This window comes from Sminthopsis crassicaudata, chromosome 4 (assembly GCF_048593235.1).
Source record: "Sminthopsis crassicaudata isolate SCR6 chromosome 4, ASM4859323v1, whole genome shotgun sequence".
NCBI classification, from domain to species: domain Eukaryota; kingdom Metazoa; phylum Chordata; class Mammalia; order Dasyuromorphia; family Dasyuridae; genus Sminthopsis; species Sminthopsis crassicaudata.
This window is the reverse complement of record NC_133620.1, coordinates 127,398,412-127,421,582: the sequence shown is the minus strand read 5'-3', so window position 1 is coordinate 127,421,582 and position 23,171 is coordinate 127,398,412.

Below are 23,171 nucleotides of genomic sequence, written 5' to 3'. Positions count from 1 at the left end.
TTTGCCAAATTTTTATAACCTCCCACATTCAGTTGTGTGACCCCATATGGGGTCATGATCCATAGATTAAAAGCTTTGATCTAGAATGAATAATAACCATTGCAGATGAGCTAAGTATTTCATCTTTTAACATTGTCTTCATTTATAGTATACTAGTTAAAATATATTGATTTTTCTCTACTTTCTACTTCTGCATTAATTCATAGAAGTTTCCCTATATTTTTCTGAATTCTCCATATTAATTTCTATTATAATCATATATTACAGCTTGTTTAATCATTCATAAAACAATGAACACAAATCTGTTTTCAACTTTTTGTTAATGTGAATAATATTGTCACAAATATTTTGTTACACCTGGTGGACTTTGTCATTGAATTCCTCAAACTATAAAGCCAAAAGCTAAAATTACACAATTATTGTTTTGGTATTTAAATCAGGAAGAACAAAAATAGAGAAAGAAATCTAGACATCAGTTTCCCTAATGAATACTGATACAAACATTTCAAATAAAATACTAGCAAAGATATTATAGTAATGTGTTTTTAAAATCTTACATTATGACCAAGTAGGATTTATGCCAGGAATTCAGGACTATAATCATACTATATCAATAACAAAACATCAAAAATCATATATGATTTTTCTCAATATATGAAGAAAAAAGATTTTGGCAAAATATAGTACTCATTCCAATTAAATCACTAGCAATCATAAGAATAAATGGATCTGTCCTTAAATGGATGTAATATTTATATCCCAATTAAGAGCAAGTAATAGTAATGTGAATAAACCAGAAGCCTGGATTGAAAGGAAGAAAGTCCATTATCACCACTATTCATTCAATGTAGTACAATACTGTTAGCTATATCAATAAGATGAAAAAGTCGAAGGAATTAAAATAGGCAAGGAAGAAACAAAACTATTACTCTTTGCAGATGATCTTATAATATAACATACTTAGAAAATAAAACTAAAACTAGTTGACAAATTTGAAAATTGAGGGGATACCCATTTATTGGGGAAATAGCTGAGCTAGTTGTGGTATATAATTATGATGGAACCACTCTGTCCTATAAGTAATTTGCCATTGCTATAGGCAAAATGCTTTAAAAAAAAAGTGGGAAGATTTAAATGAATTGATGCAAAGTGAAGTGAGAAGACACATTGTATACAATATCAACAATATTGTACAAGAAGCAATTGTGAAGTTAACTATTCTAATTAATACAATTGTTTAAGACATTTTTGAAGGATTTATGATGAAAAATGCTATCTATCGCTAAAGAGAGAAATGATGAGTCTGAATGCAGATTGAAGCATAATATTTTTCTACTCTATATTTTCCTTGCCTTTTTTTTTTTTTTTTTTTTTGGCAACATGGTTAATGAAGAAATGTTTTTCAGGATTTCACATGTATAATTAATATCACATTTCTTGTCTTAATGGATAAAAAGGGAATGAGAGGGAAAGAATTTAAAACTCTAAACTTGTAAATAATAAATAAAAAATGAAATTTAAAAAATAACCATAACAGAAAACTGACCTGAAGTCCCACTTCCAAATTTTTGACATTCAGAAACATGAAAAAATTTGTTAAATGACAGTTTTTAAAGGGGCTGTGGAGAACACAGGGTACACTAATGCATAGTTGTTAGAGCTGTTGTTTTGTCCAAACATTCTGGAAAGTAATTTTGAATTAATTTACTTCAAATAAATAATGATTACAATGTGCAAACCATTTAATATAATAGCTGTTAGGAACCAGAGAGATTAAAGAAACAGAGATCTCACATGTTTAACAGTGTTTATAGCAGCCTATTTTTATTGCAAAGACATGTTCATAGGGACTACTTGTATCCTATCTATGGCAGAGCATTGGTCTGATCAACCATAGTTGGACACACTCTAACTTGACTCTAACATAATGGTGTCATTTTGGTCTCTTTGAGAATGAAGGACAGCCACCAACCATATTTTTATTTCAAAGACATGAAAACAATTGCTATAATCCATTGGCGAATATCTGAAAAAATATGTGATATATAATGAAATATAATTGATCTATGAAAAATTACAAGCAAAATGAATTCAGAATAATGTGAAACTTATATGAAATAGCATGGTACAAAATGAGCAGAACCAGCAGCATGATTTATACAATGACTAAAGCAGTATAAAGGAAAAAAAAAAGTTATGAGATATTCCAGAACTATGATCAAAATAATGACCAATCAGAACTCCAAGAGACTAATGAATCATTCTTTCCACATCTTGGCAGAGACATGATTGACTAGAGGTACAGAACAAAGCATGCATTTCCAGATATTACCAACGTGTGGATTTGTTTCAAGTGAAGATTTTTTGGGGGCAGGTGGGTTGCAAAGTTGGGGATATGTATGGGTGGTTTATGATAGTGACACTTAAAAAAAAGAGAGAGAAGAAATAGCATTAATGAATCATTGAAAAATAAACCAATGAGAAAAGAAGCATATTCAGAAGAGAATACTAACAAGCACACTGCTGTGCTGTGGAAATACCACATTAAATATGCAAACAAATCCAAAACTATACATAGTGGAAGATTCATGATTTCATATGGAGCCCTCTTTTTTTGTTCTTGGTGTGGGGGAATGTTCATGTTTTCTGGTTTGTCAAGTTCACAGTGACAGAATGGAAACATTTTTTAAAAAAGAGTTTGGCAAGATATCCAACTTAAGTAAAGTTTTGCCAAGGGCATTCAAGTATGAAAGTGAAGGAAAGACAAAAAACAAAAAACAAAAAAAACAACAGAAAAAAAGTTAAGAACATTTGTACAAAGTAATAACAAACTGTTTCCTCTATCAGGGACAGCAGAACCACTACACTTATATCCTTAAAATGTTCACAGGAAAAGTAGAAATGGTAACATAACGAAGATTGAGGTAGGAAAATATCTAGCTGGGATTAACTACAAATAGAGAAGATCCATGCTGAAGATGACACAATTGTGATGGTGGTGAGAAATTAATATTACAAAATATTTGAAAGAGCAAGTGATCTTGAAGCTGTAGAAACAAAATCTCAATTCTTATTATTACCACAAAATATAAAGTAATATGTAATGTAATACATGGATTTAGAATAATCTGAAATTTATATGAACTAATATCATACAAAGTGAGCAGAACTAGAAGCATGATTTATATAATAACTAAAATATTATAATAGAATAAAATTATGAAAAATGACTAAGAGATTATCAATAGTTATGGATCTGTTTGTCTACTCTTTATTAAAAATCTTTGTGAGCATTGTCTACAGACAAATCAAAGACAATTTCAGTAAAGAGATGGTTAGAGCAAATAATCTTATATTTATAATTTAATAATTGACTAAAAGAGCATACAAGATCACACCAAGCTTATTGTTTTTTAATTATGAAAAATTGTTTAATTGGATAACTTGAAGTATTACTTAAAACTTTTTTTTCAATAAGATGTCTCTTATTTACATATTAAAATAATTTCAGAGCCCTCGGAATGATAGAAATAAATATGTTCAATGAGCCTTTGATCTTTAACATCAGTGTATAATATAAAATGTATTTAGGGTTAGGTATTTACCATTATATTGGAAGAGATCCAGCATAAATTTCAAGTTTAAGAGAGATTCCTTATGAATGGTGAGATTCTCATTATCTTCTTATTTGCAGAAGACACTGCTGACTGAATCTAGTCTCAAAACACTGTAGAGCCTCTTAGAAGACTTATTATCCTTTTAAAGAGTTTGATGTAACCATAATAAGAAAAAAACAAGTGGATAAAGGCTATCTGTTGTCTAAATTACAACATGCATTTAAATGGGAAATCTACAGAGACTGTCTATCAGTATGCATATGTGGATGGATAGTAGAGGTATGCAGTGAATTGGGCCCAGCTTAGAATAAAAGGAGAGTAGCCAGTTGGATTGCCTTTGGAAAATTGCAAAGTTCTTTCAGTAATCCCATGTTTTCTATATTCTAAACATCCTACTGATAATGTGATACAGCAGCAAAACATGGAATGTGACAGATTCTGAAGAATCAATAATGAATTTCACACAGAAGAAAATGGTGAATAAGGAACAACACATACCCAATGAGGAGCTTTTAAATTGAATGAAATTTTTTTTTTTTAAATCAAGAAATTGTTTGAAAAGAAAATATAAAATACTGATTGTAAAGGGCAAGGAATGATGGATGAACAGCCAGGGTGCCCCTCTGTTAGCTTATGTTTAGAGAATTTCCTATGTTCCTTAGAACAAGGAAATTTCCAAGTACATTAAGTAGATAATCAGGGGTTTTTCATAGGAGGACTCGAGCAAATGTTACAAAAGATGGAGATGCATGGAAGTTTGCTATTTGTAGTTTAACTTAAAAATGAATGAGATCACAGATCCACTTGAGTATTTTAAGAGAGGCTTTGGTAATAGGGTCACCTATTTGTTTGAAGATTATTGTGAAATATAGTGTAAGATGCTCTATGAAACTTATTTTCTATGAAATTGATCTTATCTTCCTTGAAGTTCTAATCTTTTCCCCAGGAGTGTTTATTTTGGGATTTATTGAATGCTAAGCTGCTGTTTTTGTTTGTAGACATCTAGGTGTTATTTAATTTCTTTCACTAATCTTTATTTTAATTTTTGATCAATACTAAAGATTTACATTCATAACTGTTTCATAATTTAATTGGCTATTTAACAAAGCTAGGTTCTCTTTCTTTATGTTTTTATTTTTATTATTTCTCCAGATTTCTGGAAATTTTTTGGTCAAATGACTTTTGCTATTATTTTGTTTAGTTTCAAAAAGTAGTCCCTTGGTAGTTTTATTGGAATGATACTAAACTATAATGAAATTTGGGTCAGTCATATGATTTTAGTTATGTTAGCATAACTAAAAGCAACAAATAACACTCTTTTTGTATTTTGTAGATGTATTTATGTAGCTCTTGTGTGTATATTGGTAAGTTTGCTCCTAGATGTTTTATGGTTTTAGTAGTTATTTTGGGTGAAATTTCTCTTTTTGTCTCTCTCTTCCTCTAGGTTTTATTACCACTGTAGAAACATTGATAGTATTTTGTAAGGTATTTTATATTCTGCTATATTGAAGAAGCTATTAGTCATCTTAGAGTTTCTTTACTGATTTTTGGTTCTGATTTGGTACTCTTCTGAGTACCAAATTATATAGTTTTTGGATGGAGTGATTTTGCCTTCTAATTGCTGAAGTTAATTTTTAAATTTCTTTAATAAGTATTTGTAATGCTATTAGGTAAAATAATAATGGGAAATAATTGCATCTTGGTTTTTCCCCTGCATTTTCCTAGAAAGTTTCCAGTGTTTCCCCATTGAAGATGATACTAGCTATTAGCTTTAGACATATAGTTTTTGATTATATTAATGAGTCTCTGAAATTGAAATTTTTTAAAATAAAAAATAGTGTTTTCTTTTGTCAAAGATTATTTCTGCATCTATTGACAGTCATTTGTTTTTTAGTATTTATATAATTATTTTATATTGTAACTGTATGCTATATATTATGTGTGCTACAATGTTAAACCTATTACATATGTTATAATTGTATGTTACAGCTGTATATAACAATTACATGTTAAGTATTTTAGTGGTTTACTAAAATGTCATTAATTCTGTGATATTTTAAAATGAAGGCATTTTCTATTGAGCCTTTTGCTAATGTGTAATAACCTGATAGAAAATGTAAAAAAAATATTTCCAAGTAATCATACACAATAGAATTTTTAAAATCAAAAGAAATTTAAAAATTTAGTCCAAATAATTTTTATGTCAGTAAATAAAATATTTATCAAAATAAGCAAATGTATAATTATCTGTAGAAGGTCTTAGACTTAATTTGATTTAGTCTAGAATAATTTCATCTAGTTTTCAATTCAGGAACTCATTACTGTTAAAGATTGAGAATAATTATGAAAGTTTTGCAGAAGAAACTTTCATTATGAACTTCATTAATATTTTATTTATAGAAGTTCAACAGTCTCTCCCTTAAGTCAGAAAATGGGGAACTATTTAATATAAGGGGGATCAAGGACTCAATTTGCATTTCTCTTCATTCCTCTGCTGACTCACTTAAAGGGATAATATGGTGATTAAGGTCCTGAGCAGAGAAGATCTCTGAATTAGGTTTTTGCTACAATAAAACTACCTTGGTATTAATTTGTTCTTTAATTATGAGCTTATTCCTTCAGCAAAAATGTACAATAACCACAGTTCGAACAATAACAACAAAGGATCAGCCACTTCTATGTTTGTACATAACCAGAGTTTTATATGGGTACAAGAGATGATAGAAATGCAGTGGTCTTTGCTTGGGAAAGTCTGTTTGGTTTGTTTCAAAGCAAAAGGCATTTACCATCTGTATTCATTGAGTTCAGCAGCACTTAATCACATGCTGTTTTGTTGTTTAATCATTTTCCTTTGTATGTCATTCCCTCTTTCATTACACTGTATTTATGTACATGAAATGCAAATCAATATCAATAATTCAAGGTAGAATATAGTAACTGACATAAGAAAATAGGAACAAAGTGTTTTGGGAGTTCAGAGGAGGGAGTAATCATGTTTGGCTGAATAGATCAGGGAAGTCATCATGGAGGGATATCTGAGCTAGTACCTTAAAGGAGGAATAGGATTTCAACAGGTAGAAATTAAGGCAGACATGGTAAAATCATTGAATGTAGAAAGAAAAGGATTACCAAAGGCATAGATCAGAAAAAATGTGCAATATTTTTTGTTTAATAGAAAGTAAATTGATTTGATGGAAACAAATGGCTTTTTATTTTTAAAAATACATGCAAAGATAGTTTTTCAACTTTCATCCTTGTAAAACCTTATGTTCCATATTTTTCTTCCTTTCTCCTTACCTGCCTCATTCCCTAGACAAAAAGTAATCTAATATAGGTTAAACATGTGCAATTAGAAATACAGTATTTTGAGGGGAAAAATCTTGATTAAAAAAACTTGGAAAAAAATATGGAAAAAAATAAGGCCAAATTGTGGAATAGAATGTTAAACCTTAACTGTGGAATCCCTTTAACTTCCTACTTGGGCCTCTTTGGTTTATATACATTATTTGTCTATGTGACATTATCAGCTGCCATGGATTTTATTTTATTATATTATATTGCCTTTGTAAAGGGCTGAAACTGAGGTCAGACAACCAAGCACTTAAGGCTAATTACCAATTGGACAATACTCTATTAACATATGCTTGGAAAATGGCCCTTCCCACTGTTCTGTGCTGACTCAATCTTTTGAGAATTGTGGGAAGGATTAGGGGTGGAGTAAGACAAGCCAGACTCACTTTGGCTGTGGAAGAGGAAGGGGAAAGTCGCAGAGATCCTGTGACCATTCCCTTCACTTCTACCCTTAAAGACCAAAAATAAAGACCAAGGACTTTTGCTTATCCTGACTTCGGCTGATTCTAAGGTATCCAGGGTGCTAACTCAGTCTTTACATACCTTATGTTATATTGGTCATATCACTGTAGATCATTCACAGTTCTATATATTCAGACCAGGTCTCTCTCATAAACTCCAGTCCCATATCATCAACTGCCCATAATGTGATTATGAGAGACATCTTAAATTTAACTTCTTTCCTCCTCAAATCCCATCTCTCCTAAACTTTCCTATTTCAGTCAAGTGTATTCCCATTCTTAAAGTCTCCCAGGTTCATAACCTCAGGTTTATGCTTGGATCCCTACCTAATTTAATCTTATGTATCCAAACAGTTGTTAAATCCTGCCATTTCTGTCTCCTCTACACCTGTCTCATATATCCATACTTCTTAGTCACACAGACCAGACTTAGTTCAAGTCTTTGTTACCTTCACCTAGATTGTTATGGCAGTTTCTCTTCTGCCCTCTACTTCAAGTCCCTTCTCCCTGCAATGAATCTCCCACACAGCTGCCAAAATAATTTTCCTTAAGCACAAATCTATTCACATTATTCTTATTGCCTCTAGAATAAAATATAAACTCCTTTCTTTTGCTTTCAGAGTCTTTCAAAGCTTTACCCTAACCTATCTTTTCAGTCTCATTTTATGTTCTCCCCTTTCTATTTCTCCCACTCTATGATACAGCCCAAGTGAACATTTCTCTGTTCCTCATTTTATAGAATTTCATATCACAGCACTATGCCTTTATAATAAACTTTTCCCCTCAGATACACCTCACAAAATCCCCAGCTTTTCTCAAGACATGGCTCAAGTAATGCTTTCTACCTGAAACCTTTCCTTACCTCTTCCAATTGCTAGTGCCCTTCTTTACCTTATTTTAACTTCCATATATATATATATATATATATACATGTATACATATGCATGTATCTATATACACACAAAGATATGGCAATCATACCTGCACATTTCATTTTTATCTTTATAGCCCCAGAATCTAGCACAATATGATCATTATTGGATCGACTCTTTGGACCGGGGCCAAAAAAAATTGAGTTCAAATTCAACTTCAGATACAAGCTGTATGGTCCTAGAAAAGTCACTTAACCCATTTACCTCAATTTACTTATCTCCAGTCTTTGGATTATATAAATATATTATTACCTATTATTTGAGTGATTGATTGACTGATAGAAATCCAAAGTCCTTTTGAATACTTCTGATGATGAGAAGACTTTCTGATGATTCATCTCTCAAGGAAGCTACCCTACTCTGGTTAATTCCAAATCTTAGCAAATTTTCCTTGATTTGACTATTTCAATGGATCTTTGAACTCAAAGATGTAGAGACTCTATTAGTGCTGATTGCAGTTGCTTCATATTTTCATATTCTGTGAGTCTCAATTACCAGCCTCTTTCATGAAATTTTGCATTAATCTCATGTAAATTAATTTTCTGAAATGGATTCTTATGAAAATTTATGTATGTATACATTATATTTAAATTTCATATATGTCTATATTAATTGTGAACACATATGTAGATATGTATATACACATATATGCAATTATGTTATTTTCTAACTGCTTTGATTTATCATCCATTTCATATCCATAATAAAAATACACATTTCTTACAGTGACTCTAACCCTACAATCCATAGTTTGGTTAGAACACATAATACTTTTTCAATAAAAATGACCATTTGAACTATCTTCAGAAAGATGTAATTTAAAAAGTTTTAAAGTTTTAAAAATGAATTTTACCATAGCAAATAACTTAAAAACAAAATTGTCAGTATATATTCTCTACACAGATTTGGCAGAGTGGAAAGTATATTCTACTTCACTCTCTTTTAAAAGCCATAGATATTAATTGCAATATCAATGTAACATGACTTATACAATTGACATTCCTGAATAATTTTCTGTAAATGAAATTATGGTTCAAATGCACAAGCAAAGTTTTGTCTGAAGTGAATCCTTCAGAAGTGAATAATCTTGTGATATGAACAAATATTCCCTCAAATAACTGCCTTATAAAATTAACCAGAGTACTATGCCATTAACTTCATCTATTAAGATAAAACTCAGAGGAAAAACTTTCCCTGGTTCTGTGTGTTCATGTTTCCACAAAATTCTTGTATTTTGGAGCTGATGAAGTATACCTTTTAAAGGAATGTTTCATAACAGAAAAGGTAGCAATTCTATTATTAGTTCCCCTCATCCTTCTCTCTATTTAAGCTTTTGTTTTATACATTTTGTGGGCCAAGGGTCATCATTAATGATCAAATAGTGTTGGTTGATTCAACGAATGAGAAACCTCCTCATCTGGTTTAATACTCTTAGCTTCAAACAAATGGATCTCCCCAGTGAAATCTTGTGCTTTTCTGGAAACACAAACAAGACAAATACAAATTATCTCTCTAAATTCCAATTTCTTCAGATGCAAAATTAGGGGATTAGAATAAATAGCTTTTAATGTCTCCTTCCAGCTCTAAATCCAATAAATATGATCTGGACTCAGAAAAAAAAAAAAAAAAAAAAAAGATGGGTGAGGAACTTCTACAAATGAGTTCTTAGCTTGGAGCTTGTGAACTTAAAAAAAATTGGTATCTATGTTTTAATAAATTGGTTTCTTTCCAATAGTATGTATTTTATTTTACTAATTTAAAAAACAGTATTCTGACAAGGGCTTCACTAAATGGCCAAGGGGCTTCATAATTCAAAAAAGATTGATTTTAGGGTATATGCTTATTTATTCAAAGATATATTCAGGAAATATGTGGAAATGAGTACTCATCTTGATTAGTATGTAAAAACATACCAAAGAATTAAGTTGCTTGAAGATTGTCTTAGGAAATCATGCCTGGTGTAGAAAGGAAGAATGTGATTTTGGGGGAGAAGAGGAATCAGAAACTCCAAAAGTGGGACACTAAGTTTTCCCAACAGAGATGCTGTCTCAGGAGATTAATTTTCCATCTTTGCAGTCCTTATTGGAGAAACTAGATGGCTGCTTGTTGCAGATTGTAGAGCTGATTTCTGTATAGGTACCAGTTGTATTTGGCTGCCTTTTGAGGTCCCTTCCAATTCTGATATTCTTTGAATTTGTACACCTTCATCAGGTCCAGTGAACTACCTAGCTAATCAGTTTACTTCTAATTTCCTTAGAGTATTTTATAGATTTCCTTATTGCATCTGATCAAATTACAAGTAACATGAACTGAATTTTTCCCAGGATGGATTTTCATTTATTTATTTTTATTTTTTGCTTTACTGTTTATGTTATTGGGTAGTATTAACATTTTAGGAATCATTATTTTTGTCATTTTTTTTTCTTTGAGAGCAGGAAGACTTACCTTTGTTTGATAAAGTAACTTCTGCCCCCACACTCCAAACTATGGATTACATAGAATGAGTTCAGACTTATGGGTCTATGAAAATGCTTCTCCTTGAGTCTTTTTTTTTTTTTTTTTTAATTTTAGTATTTAGAATTTTTCCTTAAATGCCCAGAATATAACTTGTTTGTGCCCTCACTGATTCAGGTAATATGATCCATGGGTCACATGCAAGAATTTATCATTACAATTCCCACCAAATATAGTACCAAAAAATGGGAAGATATAAGTTTGACATCTCTTAAGGAAAATAACTCCTTGGGTATATTGCTGATTCCAATCATGAACAAAATTTCTCCATGATGAGTGGAGACAATGGGGAAACCTGATTTAATATCCTTCCTCAAATCTAATTTAGCTCCTTCAGTCTACAAATAATAAAATTGGGGTTCAGTGTAATTCAAATGGCTTAACCAAAGACATACATGAATTAAATTGTATAGCAAGGAAGTGGTCCCAGATCTCAGAATCACAAAATCTCAGTACTGTAAGGAATCTCCAAGGCCTCTACTTACAGCTAAAGTATAAGAGTAGATAGAACACTGCACCTGGAGTCAGAAAAATCTAAATTCAAATCATATTTCAGGTAATATTAATAGTTATGTGACACTAAGAAAATAATTTGATTTTTCAGCCTCAGTTTCTCCACATTAAAAAACGAAGATAATAACATATACCTAGCAGAGTTGTTATGAGAGTTAAATGAGCTTACATGTGAATCACTTTGTAAACCTTAAAATACTATAGGAATTTTAGCTGTTATTATAATTATAGCTTATTATTAATTATATTAATTTATATATATATACATACATATATATATATATATATAATTTAATGAGTGATTATAAAGAATCTCTACAAGATTCTTCAAAGATCTACATAAAATGGGTCCATCTGACCTTTTCTTGAAGATCTTTAAGAAAATGCAATGCATGATGAAGAGGTATAATTTGGGAGGACTCTAATTCTTCTAAGTATTTTTTTTTTCCTTCACTCAGCCTAAACTTGCTTCTTAACAACTTCTATAAGTAGTTCCTAGTTCTTCTAGTCAACAATAGGAATAGGGAACTGAACCTGTGATTTTATTACTTTCCTGTTAGGACAATTCCCTCCATTAGGGAAGGTCATTACCTTCTCTATAAATTATAGTCTAGAAGGCATGGAGTCTAGAGCTAACTAAGCATCTTTCTCAGAGTCACATAGCTGCTGGGTATATGAGAAAGAATCTGAATCCAAATCCTCCTGAGTTCTAGATAATCTCTCTAACCATTATGCTGGTAATATCAAACTCAAATTGAAATGGAGGCAACTAAATGGTACATAAGGATCTTTTATCAACATTATCTAAGTTTTATTATATTCTTATTTATTTTGTTAAATATTTCCCAATTACATTTTAATCTGGTTTGGGCCACATTTAGGAATCTTGAGGGCTACTGTGATTATTCTGTATTGTGCTTTACTATCTCTGAATAGTAATTATAATCCCTCTTCTATAGAACAATTTTCAAATACTTGGAGATGTTTACCATCTTCTTTAAGTCTTCTCTCCTTTCTTGAGTTCAAATCTAATTCTATAACATCATCATACTTGAGTGTGGGTCTCAGAGTTGAGAATGAGAGACAGAGTTAGAAAGAGATAGAGTCAGAGAAACAGAGACAGAGACAGAGTCAGAAGGAAAGGGAGAGAGGTAGAAGAGGAAAGAGAGAAAAGAGAAAGAAAAAAAAAGAAGAGAGAGAGAGAGAGAGAGAGAGAGAGAGAGAGAGAGAGAGAGAGAGAGAGAGAGAGAGAGAGAGAGAGAGAGAGATCATTTTTAGTTTGATGTAGGGTACATAAACTGAGCCTTGAAGGAAGAGAAGGTTATTCAGATGCAGTAAGGACATTCATAAACACTGTCTCCAAGACAGGATTTTGCTTCTGCTCAATGTATCTCTAGCTGTCTAACTAATAAATAGTTTAAGGCTCTCTTGTCTTAGCTGTCTGGAACAAAGTAATTGGTTGTTACTGCATTCTCTAAGACTGGTCTGGGTGTGTGACTGTTGGGATGACTTACTATTAGTCACTGGGTGGGGAGTTGGAGGGGAGGGGGTGAAGAGTTGGAGATTCAGGGCTGGGTTCCCAAGGAGATTAGGGGAGGAGGGAATTTTATGTTACCCAAGGCCCATCTGAAAGGCTTGTGGGGAGGGGGAAAGGAAAGGAGAGAAGACAACCAGCCAGCTGCTATACCATAATAGGAGTAGAGCAAAGTTAGGCTTTATTTTTTTGGCCAAATTCAGGCTACATACAAAAAATGTCACAATTTTAGATGGTAACCAAGTGTAAAAAATATGTATTTAATACAGTCTTTCTGTGCAGTGTAATTAGGGAGTCTGGGGAACATTTTTTTTTCCTACTATTAATCAACAAAGCTGGTTAAAGACAATCAAATTGTTTTACCCCATGTAACTGTTCAGACTTGGTGAACTCTTCTGAAAAGATGTGTATGATTTTAATGATTCAGAAATTTTATTATCTGTTCAATAAGTATTTTAAAGTGTTCTTGCTTTTCCTTTCATGTCAAATGTGAAGTGAAATAAATGACTTTGAAAATCATTAGTTGGAGAGGGGGGAAAAAAGAAAAAGCAGTGATGTTAGCCTTTAAATTGGTCTAAAGAGATACTGAAGGCAAACACAGTAACTTCTAGAAATCCCAAGAGAGCAATAAGGGTTGAGGCTGTAGGACAAATGTCATTCCATGTAGGACAGAATTCAGATTACAGGGCAAGGTGCTGGATGAGCTGGTAACCACGTTCTCATTCTTTGTCAGGAAGCTGAATGGTGGCCTTTAAAAGTGTATGCTTTTTAATGGGTTCCCAAGAGAAATTCTTCTGGGTGGACCAAAAGCTAAAGGTAGTATGAATCCTCTTGAGACCTTGTTTAATCTTCCTATGTGATGCAGAGAAATCCATAGCTATCACCAGGGAAACCAAGATATTTGCAAGTTTCTGGAGACAGCTGGATTTGGGAGAAAGCTAATTGGCATTTCTGAATAAGGTTGAGGAAAGAGAACAATCATGAGGAATGTGGTGAATTTTGTCAAAGCAAACGTCAAAGCCTGCAGAAAGTTGATATTTCATTTTCAGCAATGATTAAAAACTCCAAACTCCTCTTTGAAGAGGGGGAATGGAAACCCTGGGGAGGCTTTCCAGTTTCTATTAGGAAAATGCTTGCAGGACATATTATTACCATAATAATAATTATTATAATAAAAATTCACCTGTGCATTTGTGTAAGTCCTTGCCATTCCCAAACACATTACAAAATCTGAAAATATGGAATGACACCATGCAAGGCTGAAAGGTAGCCCCTTCAGGTGGGGAAAAAATAAGGAGATAACTTCTGTTTAAGTGTTCAGTAATGCTAAATGGCAGCCTTGGACAAAGAAGAGAATGAATGGAAGAAAAAGGTGGATTTCAGGTCATCCAAAGGCAATTAACTAAAATAGAATTTAGACAAAGCATCAGGGTTAAACCTGCCATCTCTTATGAAAAATGCCAGGGGATCTTTAATAATCACAAATAACCAGAACTTCAGTATGCAAGATGAATTTCAAATATTTCCATTATTTCTTTGGCATCATTGTACTTCCCTTATAATGTTCTAAAAGAATAATTCAAGGATGATTTGAGTAGTGACCTTTGCTGAATAAACTGATCTACTTGTATAGAATGCAAAATGTCCTCCTGCTATTCCTATCTACCTGTCATTAGGATTAGGATGACTTCACCTTTGCAGTCATGATTTAAGATATAGCTGTACATTAATGAGATGGAGGAGCATTTTGGGGTAAGAGACCACTTGCATTTAAGATCAAAAGAAAAGACGCATGAAAAAATGCATTGCCTTTTTGATGGATCCTGGTAGAGTTTACTCTGAAGCAAAGCTGATGTTTTTTTAAACTGAGAACAGGCAGGAACACTGAAATATGACTTCAGCTCACATCTACTTTTACCAGATTATCTCAGGATCTGATAATGATCTTGACATCTTTCATATCATTTTAATAGAATCTCTCTGTACTGATAAAGCTGTTTGAGGAGTTTAAGATTAAAATGGGGCAAAATCCCATAGTAAACTTTGTAATGACACATCAAAAGCTTCAACAATCCCTCAATAACCTGTAAGTAAGGGGGAAATTGAAACTGTAAAAACTCAGCGGTTTATCTCCTGCTTCCTAGAATGACAGATGGGCATTTTAAAGTGGGAGAAATATATCTCATAGTAGGATTGATAAAATGGGAAAAAAGTCACTAAGATTATCATAGGTGAAGAGTTCAATGTCATTCTCTATTTTCTGGGTCAAGGTTGCTTTTCTGATCCTTTTGATGAACCTGTAGAAGAGAACAGTTAGAAATTTACAACAAAGGAAAGATATTAGAATTTTTATATGATTATATGTATTTTCAAACTGTATCAGGCAAAAGAATAGTATTAAGGCTTATTTTAGGAAGTTACACAATGAATAAATTAATGTAACCACCTGCTACAGGTGCCATAGAATGCTGTACTTTTAGTCTCTGAATTCTCTTTCAATTATTATATCCTTATTGTCTTAAAGAGATTTAACTATTAAGAAAAGGAATGGTCTGCTTGTTGGGGGAATACAGTTTTAGTCTTTGATTCTCCCTTCATTGTTTCCCATTCTTGAAGGATTGTCATCTTTCCCTATGAGGCATAGTGGAGGCAAAGGCCCTCAAGATCCTCAAGATAATTGGATCCCTTAGAAATCATCCCCCTTAATTTATAGATAAAGAAATTTAGGATGAGGGAAATTAAGGGATTTGCTTAAGGTTATACTTTTGAACTGTATTTCATGGCCCCAAGTATGGATCATGAACGCATCCGAAGCAGGTGATATGGAACACCTAGAAATTCGTTAGGCTTCAAAGATACCAAGGTAATCCACAGCATCCTGGACTATCACCAGTTGTCTTTTTAGAAATAAAGCATTTTATTTTCAAAACATATGCACAGATAATTTGACAACATTGACCCTTGCATAGCCTTGTGTTTCTGATTTTCTCCTCCTTCCCTCTACCCCCTCCCCTAAATGGAAAGCAATTCAATATGTTAAAGATGTTAAAATATATGTTAAATCCAATGTGTATAAACCTATTTATACAATTCTCTTGCTGCACAAGAGAAATCAGATCATACTTTTCTCTTCTCTGCTGCTGACTTTTCAGACTTTTCCACTTCCACATTGGTAATCTGCTCCTCATGAAAGTACCTTCTTCCTGAGAATTCCTTTCTCTAGCTGGTGAGTTCTTGGCTGGGATCATCATTTAAGGAAGTTTGTAGACCATCTATACTCACTTCTCTTTCAGATCCATGACTCTCTGGGATCTTCTAGTTTGGCCCTTTATCCTCTCCCTTCTTTCCTGATTCCTTTTATGTTTTATCTTCTCCCTATTAAAAAATAAGTTCCTTGATGGAAGGAACTATCTTATTTATTGCTTATATTTACATTTCCATGTTTAGTTCAGTGTCTGCCTCAGAATAAAAACTTAATAAATCCTTTTAATCTCTTTCTATCTTCTTATCTTTCCTTCTGTTTTCCTTTTTCTCTTTGCTTTTCCCTCTCATTCCTTCTCTTGGATACAGTAAGAAATTCAGTAAAGATAATGATAATGCTTAAATGCTACATTCTTACAAGAATTGCAAATGCAATTATTTTCTGAAGCTTTCCTGAAGTCAACAAGGATTTTTTCCACCTTTGAAACTGTCACTATATGAATATTTTGCTTTGCCTCCTCTCTTATCATGTACTTATGTATTTTTTTAATTCCAATTATCTTTTCTACAGTTAGTCTAGAGAGCTTTTGAATTCCTATTCAATTGATACTCTATGATAAGTGAATTATCTTTTTTCATTGTTTAATATTTTATTTTCACCATTTATATGTAAAACAATTTTTTACATTTGTTTTTAAAAAATTGAGTTCTGCTTTATAGAATGGTTGAATCAGTCTACAATTCCATCAATAATGCATTAATATCTCATTTTTCCTATATTCCTTGCAACATTTGTCATTTTCCTTTTCTGGCTTATTAGTTAATCTAATAGATATGAAATGTTATTTCAGAATAGTTTTAATTTCCATTTCTTCAATCAATAGTGAGTTAGAAAATTTTTCACATAGAAATAAATAACTTGGATTACTTCATTTAAATACTATTTATATCTTTTTGTCATTTTTCAACTAGATGAATACCTCTTATTGCCTTATGATACTAAAATTAGGATAGTAAATAGATTAACCTTATCAAGTACCTTATCATTTCCCTTTCCAGATTTCTGTTTTTATGCTTCTCTTGAGTCTTGTATTTGAAAGTCACATATTCTATTCAGCTCTAGTCTTTTCATGAAGAATGCTTAAAAATCCTATATTTCAGTGAATATTCACTCTCCTCTCACCTTCCAAAGAATTATACTCAATTTTTCTAGATAAGTGATTCTTGGTTGTAATCCTAGCCTTTTTGCTCTTTGGAATATCATATTCTTATCTTTTAATATTGTAGCTGCCAAATCTTGTGTTATCCTGACTGTGGCTCCACACTTGAATTGTTTCTTTCTGGATGCTTGAAGTATTTTCTCCATGACCTGGGACTTCTGGAATTTAGCTATAATATTCCTAGGTTTCTTCATTTTGGGATCCCTTTCAGGAGGTGATAGGTGAATTCTTTCAATTTCTGTTTTACCTTTTGCTTCTAAAATATGAGAACAATTTTCCTTGACAATTTCTTAAAATTATCTGGGCTCTTTTTTTTTTTTTTTTTTTTATCATCTCAGGTAGTCCAATAATTATTAAGTTGCCTCTCTTGGATCTATCTTCCAGGTTAATTTTTTTCCCAATGAGATATTTCATAGTGTCTTCTACTTTTCATTCTTTTGGTTTTGTTTTATTGTTTTTGATTTTTCATAAAGTCATTAGTTTCCGTTTGCTAAATTATAATTTACAAGGAATTATTTTTTCCAATGATATTTTGTACTTCTTTTTTTACTTGGTCAGTTTTGCTTTATAAGGCATAGTTCTCCTCATTGGTTTTTTTGTATTTCCTTTTGTATCATTCTCATTTCTCTTCTTTTTCATTCTCATCAGTGTTGCTTCTCTCTCTCTCTCTCTTTCTCTCTCTCTCTCTGTCTCTCTCTCTCTCTCTCTCTCCTCTTTCCTCTCTCCCCATCTTTTCTTTTCTCCTCTTCCCACAATGGGGATTAAGTGATTTGCCCAAGGTCATACAAATAATAAGTGATAAGTATTAGAAGCCAGATTTGAACTCAGATTTGACTTGTAGGCTGGTGCTTTATCCATTGTGCCATCTGCTTGTCTCTCTTTTACCTTTCTTTCTCATTTGATTTTTCAAAATCCCTTTTGAGCTCTTCCTTGGTCTGAGACCAATTCTTATTTTTCTTGGAGGCTTTGGATGTTTGACTTTGTTATCTTTTTTCTGAGCATGTGTTTTGATTTCCTTGTCACCAAAGTAACTTTCTATGTTCAGAATCTTTTCCTCTGTTTTGTTCATTTCTTTTATTACTTGACTTTTAACTCTTTGTTAAAGTAGGCCTCTGTTGACTTCGAAAGCCTTCAAATATAGGCCTAGTGATGCAATATCTGTTATTTGAGGACCATTGTAACCAGTTCTGGTAAGAATATGTAGCATAATAATTGCAGAATAATGAATTTTTCATCTTCAACAAATCTTGATGTCTACCTAAATTGTTAAAATAATATAAAGATAAGTTGAAGAAGGAGATATGTATACCGATAAAATAAAAATTCCTTTAAGTATTAAAGAAATATAGTTAAGTATCTATATACAAGTCATAAATTCCATACTAAGACACCCAGGGACTTTGACCTTTTTTTGCAAAAAGGTTCCTTTATCCTTAAAATAGTATGCATAGATCTCTATAGAGAGTAGGGTTTAAAAAATGCTTATTGAATCAAATTAAATTTAACAATTTAGTAGCACTTAGTAAGTTGATGCTAGAGATTGACACCATTTAAAATTGTGCAATATGAACAATTGGAAAAAGAAATAACTTTTTTCATATCTTGCTAAATCCCCGAGCATAGATGAACAATATTATTAGAATTTAAGGATGATAAGAGGTAGTATACTATAGTGGATAAAGTTCTGATTTTGATTCTGGATTCTGGAAGATCCAAACTAGATCCGAACTAGAATGAGCTAGGTCAGTCACCTAATCTCTATGGATTCCAGTTTCCTCATTGTTAAATGTTAAATGTTAAATGAAATGGTTGTACTTGATAACCTCAAATTCAACCCATCAGCAGACATTTAAATGCCTACTACTATGAACCAAGTATACAAAGTGTTAGCTATACAAAGAAAGACAAAAACATAATCCTTGCCCTAAGGGAGATTCTATTCTAATGGGGGAGACAACATGCAAATGACTTTGTACAGGACAGATACATACAGGGTAAATTAGAGATGACCTCAGAGAAAAGGCAATAGAATATAAGGTGACCAAGAAAAGTTTGTTGCAGAACAGAGGGTTTTAATTGAAACTTGAAGGAAACTAATGAAGGGAAATGATAAAGAGAAAAAAGGAGCAAAAAAAAAAAAAAAAAAAAAGAAAAAGAAAAAGAGCAGCCAGGGAGGTTAGCTAGTAAGAGGCACTGAAGTCAGAAGATGGAATGTCATTTGTGAAAAATTGTAGAGAGTCAAGTGCTTGTCCATCTCTAAATCTGTGATCTTATGATTCATGCAAATCCAGTCATGGCAAGAACAGATTGACACTAAAAATCCTTCACTGCCCTGTTATGTCATTCAGTGAGATCAACATTAAAGATTGATTCTGGAAAGGCTTTTGAAGAACATAAAGTATACTACACATGGAGTGTGAATAGTTGGAGTCCTATTATTAATAAATTTTAGCTGACACATCAAGTAATAGCAATTAAATAAAATCTTGTTCCCAGATAGATGACTTTAACAGCTTTCAGGATTAGTAGTAAATATACAAGCATTACAAATAAAGAATACAACTATGGGATAAGCTCTGTTATTGTCCCTCTACACACAGACAATGTTTAAAAAGCAGTTGGTGGTGATGATGGTGGTGTATTTTCATGTTCAATTCTTCAAGTCTATGGGGATATTTTGGGCAAAGACACTGGAGAGATCTGTCATTTCCTTTTCCAGTGCCCTATTTTACAGACAAGGAATTGAAGAAAAAGGAGTTAACTTGACTTGAGTCACATAATAAATGTCTGAGGTCAGATTTGAATTCAGATCTTCCCAGCTCCAGACCCAATGCTCTATTTACCATGCCATCTAGTTACTCTTTGAAAACCAGTATCCAGGATGTACTATTGCTGATGATTGTTAAATAGGCTATATTCATTCTCCTGAGACAGAATTTAAGGGGACTTTATATTTGTGTTGTTAATAATAGTAAGGTGGTATCTAGGAATTTTGGGGTGAAATAGGAATTGTTTCAAATAAAGAAAATTCTTGGGTAAAGAATCTCAGCTAGAAGAGTGATTCCCCATTCCAGGTTTAAAAAGGAAAGTCAAAACCTTAAAACCAATCTGATATGTTATTCATGGCAAATTATTGAATGGAAAATTGCCGTGATATAACCTTTATCATTCATAAGGTTCTGAGACTAGGTTTATAGCTATGGAAATTTCTGAAAATGATGGGCAATGATATTTGTGCATATTTCCTTCTTGAACTTCATTTCCTCTCCCCAATTCATCACCTATGCCAAGACCAGATATGTACACCTTTAAGTGCCTTTGATTCTGATATTCCTCATATCAACTCTTTGTGTTTTTATCAAATGATTCATTATCTCTTTTCCCTTTTTTTGCTTTTTACCATTGCTTGTAGGTGACCTCCAGGCACTCTAGCTGAGATTACTTTGGAATTTTTATCCTCCTGTAAGACTAGTCCTGCCTCATTACCTATCTTATCTTCATGAACTTTAGTCAAATAAAACTTTCCTTAACTCATTGCTTCTCCTTTGCCTGATTTTGAACTAATTTTTTTCCTAGAACTACCAGCCTTTTTATTTCTGCCAATGCACTTCCATCTTACCATTAAAAACTTACATCAAAACTCAGGACACTTTCTTTTTTTTAAAGAAACAAACATTTTTGAAAGGTGAGCATATTTTATCTCCTTTCCAGATCATCCTTTAACATTCAAGATCAAGGTTCAAAAGAACCTTTTCTGATGTCTCTAGTCTATTATGATTTTTCCTTTTGATTTCATATAGCCTTTGTTTTACAACTAGTTAATGCCCTATCACATAGTATTTTGCATATTAATTATATGTATATATATATATATATATATATATATATATATACACACACAAACACACAAACATACACACATATATAAATGTGTATATATACACATCTATATGTTTACAAACACATGCACACAATCACCATTAAGACTATAAGCTCAATGAAACCAATGGTTTGGTCTTATCCAAACTTTCTATTAATCCCAAGATCTAAACTATGTTCTGCCCACAGTAGACATAAATGAATGGATTCTTTCAGATAAGTTCTCAGAATTCATTAAGAAAATTCTCAGTGTAGAGATCTTGTTTCTTTTCTGTACAACACCAGGATTATCTGTTCAAAAAGTAATGACACGATCACACAAAAATGTTGGTTGACATGAATAAATCACCAAAAAGTATTTACTTTATACCTACTTCATGGCAAACACTGTAAGTTCTGGAAATATAGAATGAAGAAAAATGTGCTTCCTGCTTTCAAGAGGCTAGCAGTTAAAGGTAGAGAAAACATTCAAAGATAAATTGGAGATAATAAATAGAGAGAAGCAACTAATATTGTGGAGGATCAAAAAAGACTTCCTATAGAAGGTAGAATTTTAATTGAGACTTGAAAAAATCTAAGAGGCAGAGATAAGGAGAAAGCATTAAAGACATCAAAGAATATATACATATATATACATATATACACATATATACACACACACATATATATATATATATATATATGCCAGAGTGGAGATAATGGAGTGTCTAGTTGAGGATCATAGAATACTTGACAGTGGTGGGGGGTAGGCAAAGTATAAGACTGAAAAGAGAGGAAAGTGTCAGGTTATGAAGGGCCTTATGCACAAAATATCTAAAAGAAAGTTGACTCTTAAAACTAGAAGTTGATTTGAATGTGATGAGGTGAACATATTATTTACTACATTTGTCTAGTGTACTTGGTACAAGATAAATGAGACTATTTGATACTCTTGATGCTTTCAACCCCCCCATTTGGTAATATGTAAATTAAGTGTATCTCCATGGAACAGTAGGAAAAAGCCCATTGTTGTCACAGGAGTGAAATCCAAAGCATGAAGGAAATGAATCAGAGAAAGGAAAAATAATGAGAACATGCAGGTGAGCTAGGATTTTTCCACTTACTCTTTTTATGGAAATTGTTTACTAGCATAGTTCCTTCTGTTAGATCAATTTTTGTTGAGGTAAGTCACATTTGTGTGTGTGTGTGTGTGTGTGTGTGTGTGTGTGTGTGTGTGTGTTTGCTACCATAGTTATTATAATTCTATTTCAAAACTCTGAAGGAGGAGGGAACTTTTGGCTATCTGTTTTGATCAAAGTCCACCAATTGGTCTGGATAGTTTCAGCATGTTCCTTTTAGAAATTTAACCTTTATTTCATCAACATATGGGTAAGCATGGGAAAGATCCAAAGGTTACATGCCTTCTATTGGGGAAAAAGGAAAACAAGAAATGATGATCTTATTCAGCTGCTTTCAGCTACATGATTGGATGTTGAACTGATTTTGTTTCTGAGAACTGTAGATGTGAAGATTAGTTGCTTGGGGCTAGTCACTCATTTGTTTAAAGTGTCTGATGAGGCTGTCAGCATTTAATATTGCTTTACCTATGTCCCACCTCTCATTTAGTGCTGACAACTCAATGTGTTTTAAAGAATAAACTGTAGACAAAAGCTTCATTAGAATTTGATGTGAGAGTTCATTCAAAAATGTACTTTTCCTGATAAGCATTTTTTCATAAAAAAATTAAAAAGTTGTTTTAAGGATGTGAAAAGAAAAAGAAAATAAACTTCTGTATGAACATTTTACTATTGACTCCATACTTACTAAGTAAATTATAAGTATTAAGACTCTTTCCACATTTCTATCATCTAGACTATTAGAAATTGAAAACTGAGGAAAGTTAAGTAAAATGTGTAGGCTTCAAGAAAAGGGGAATTTTAAAAAAATAAATTATTTTTCTGTTTTTTTTT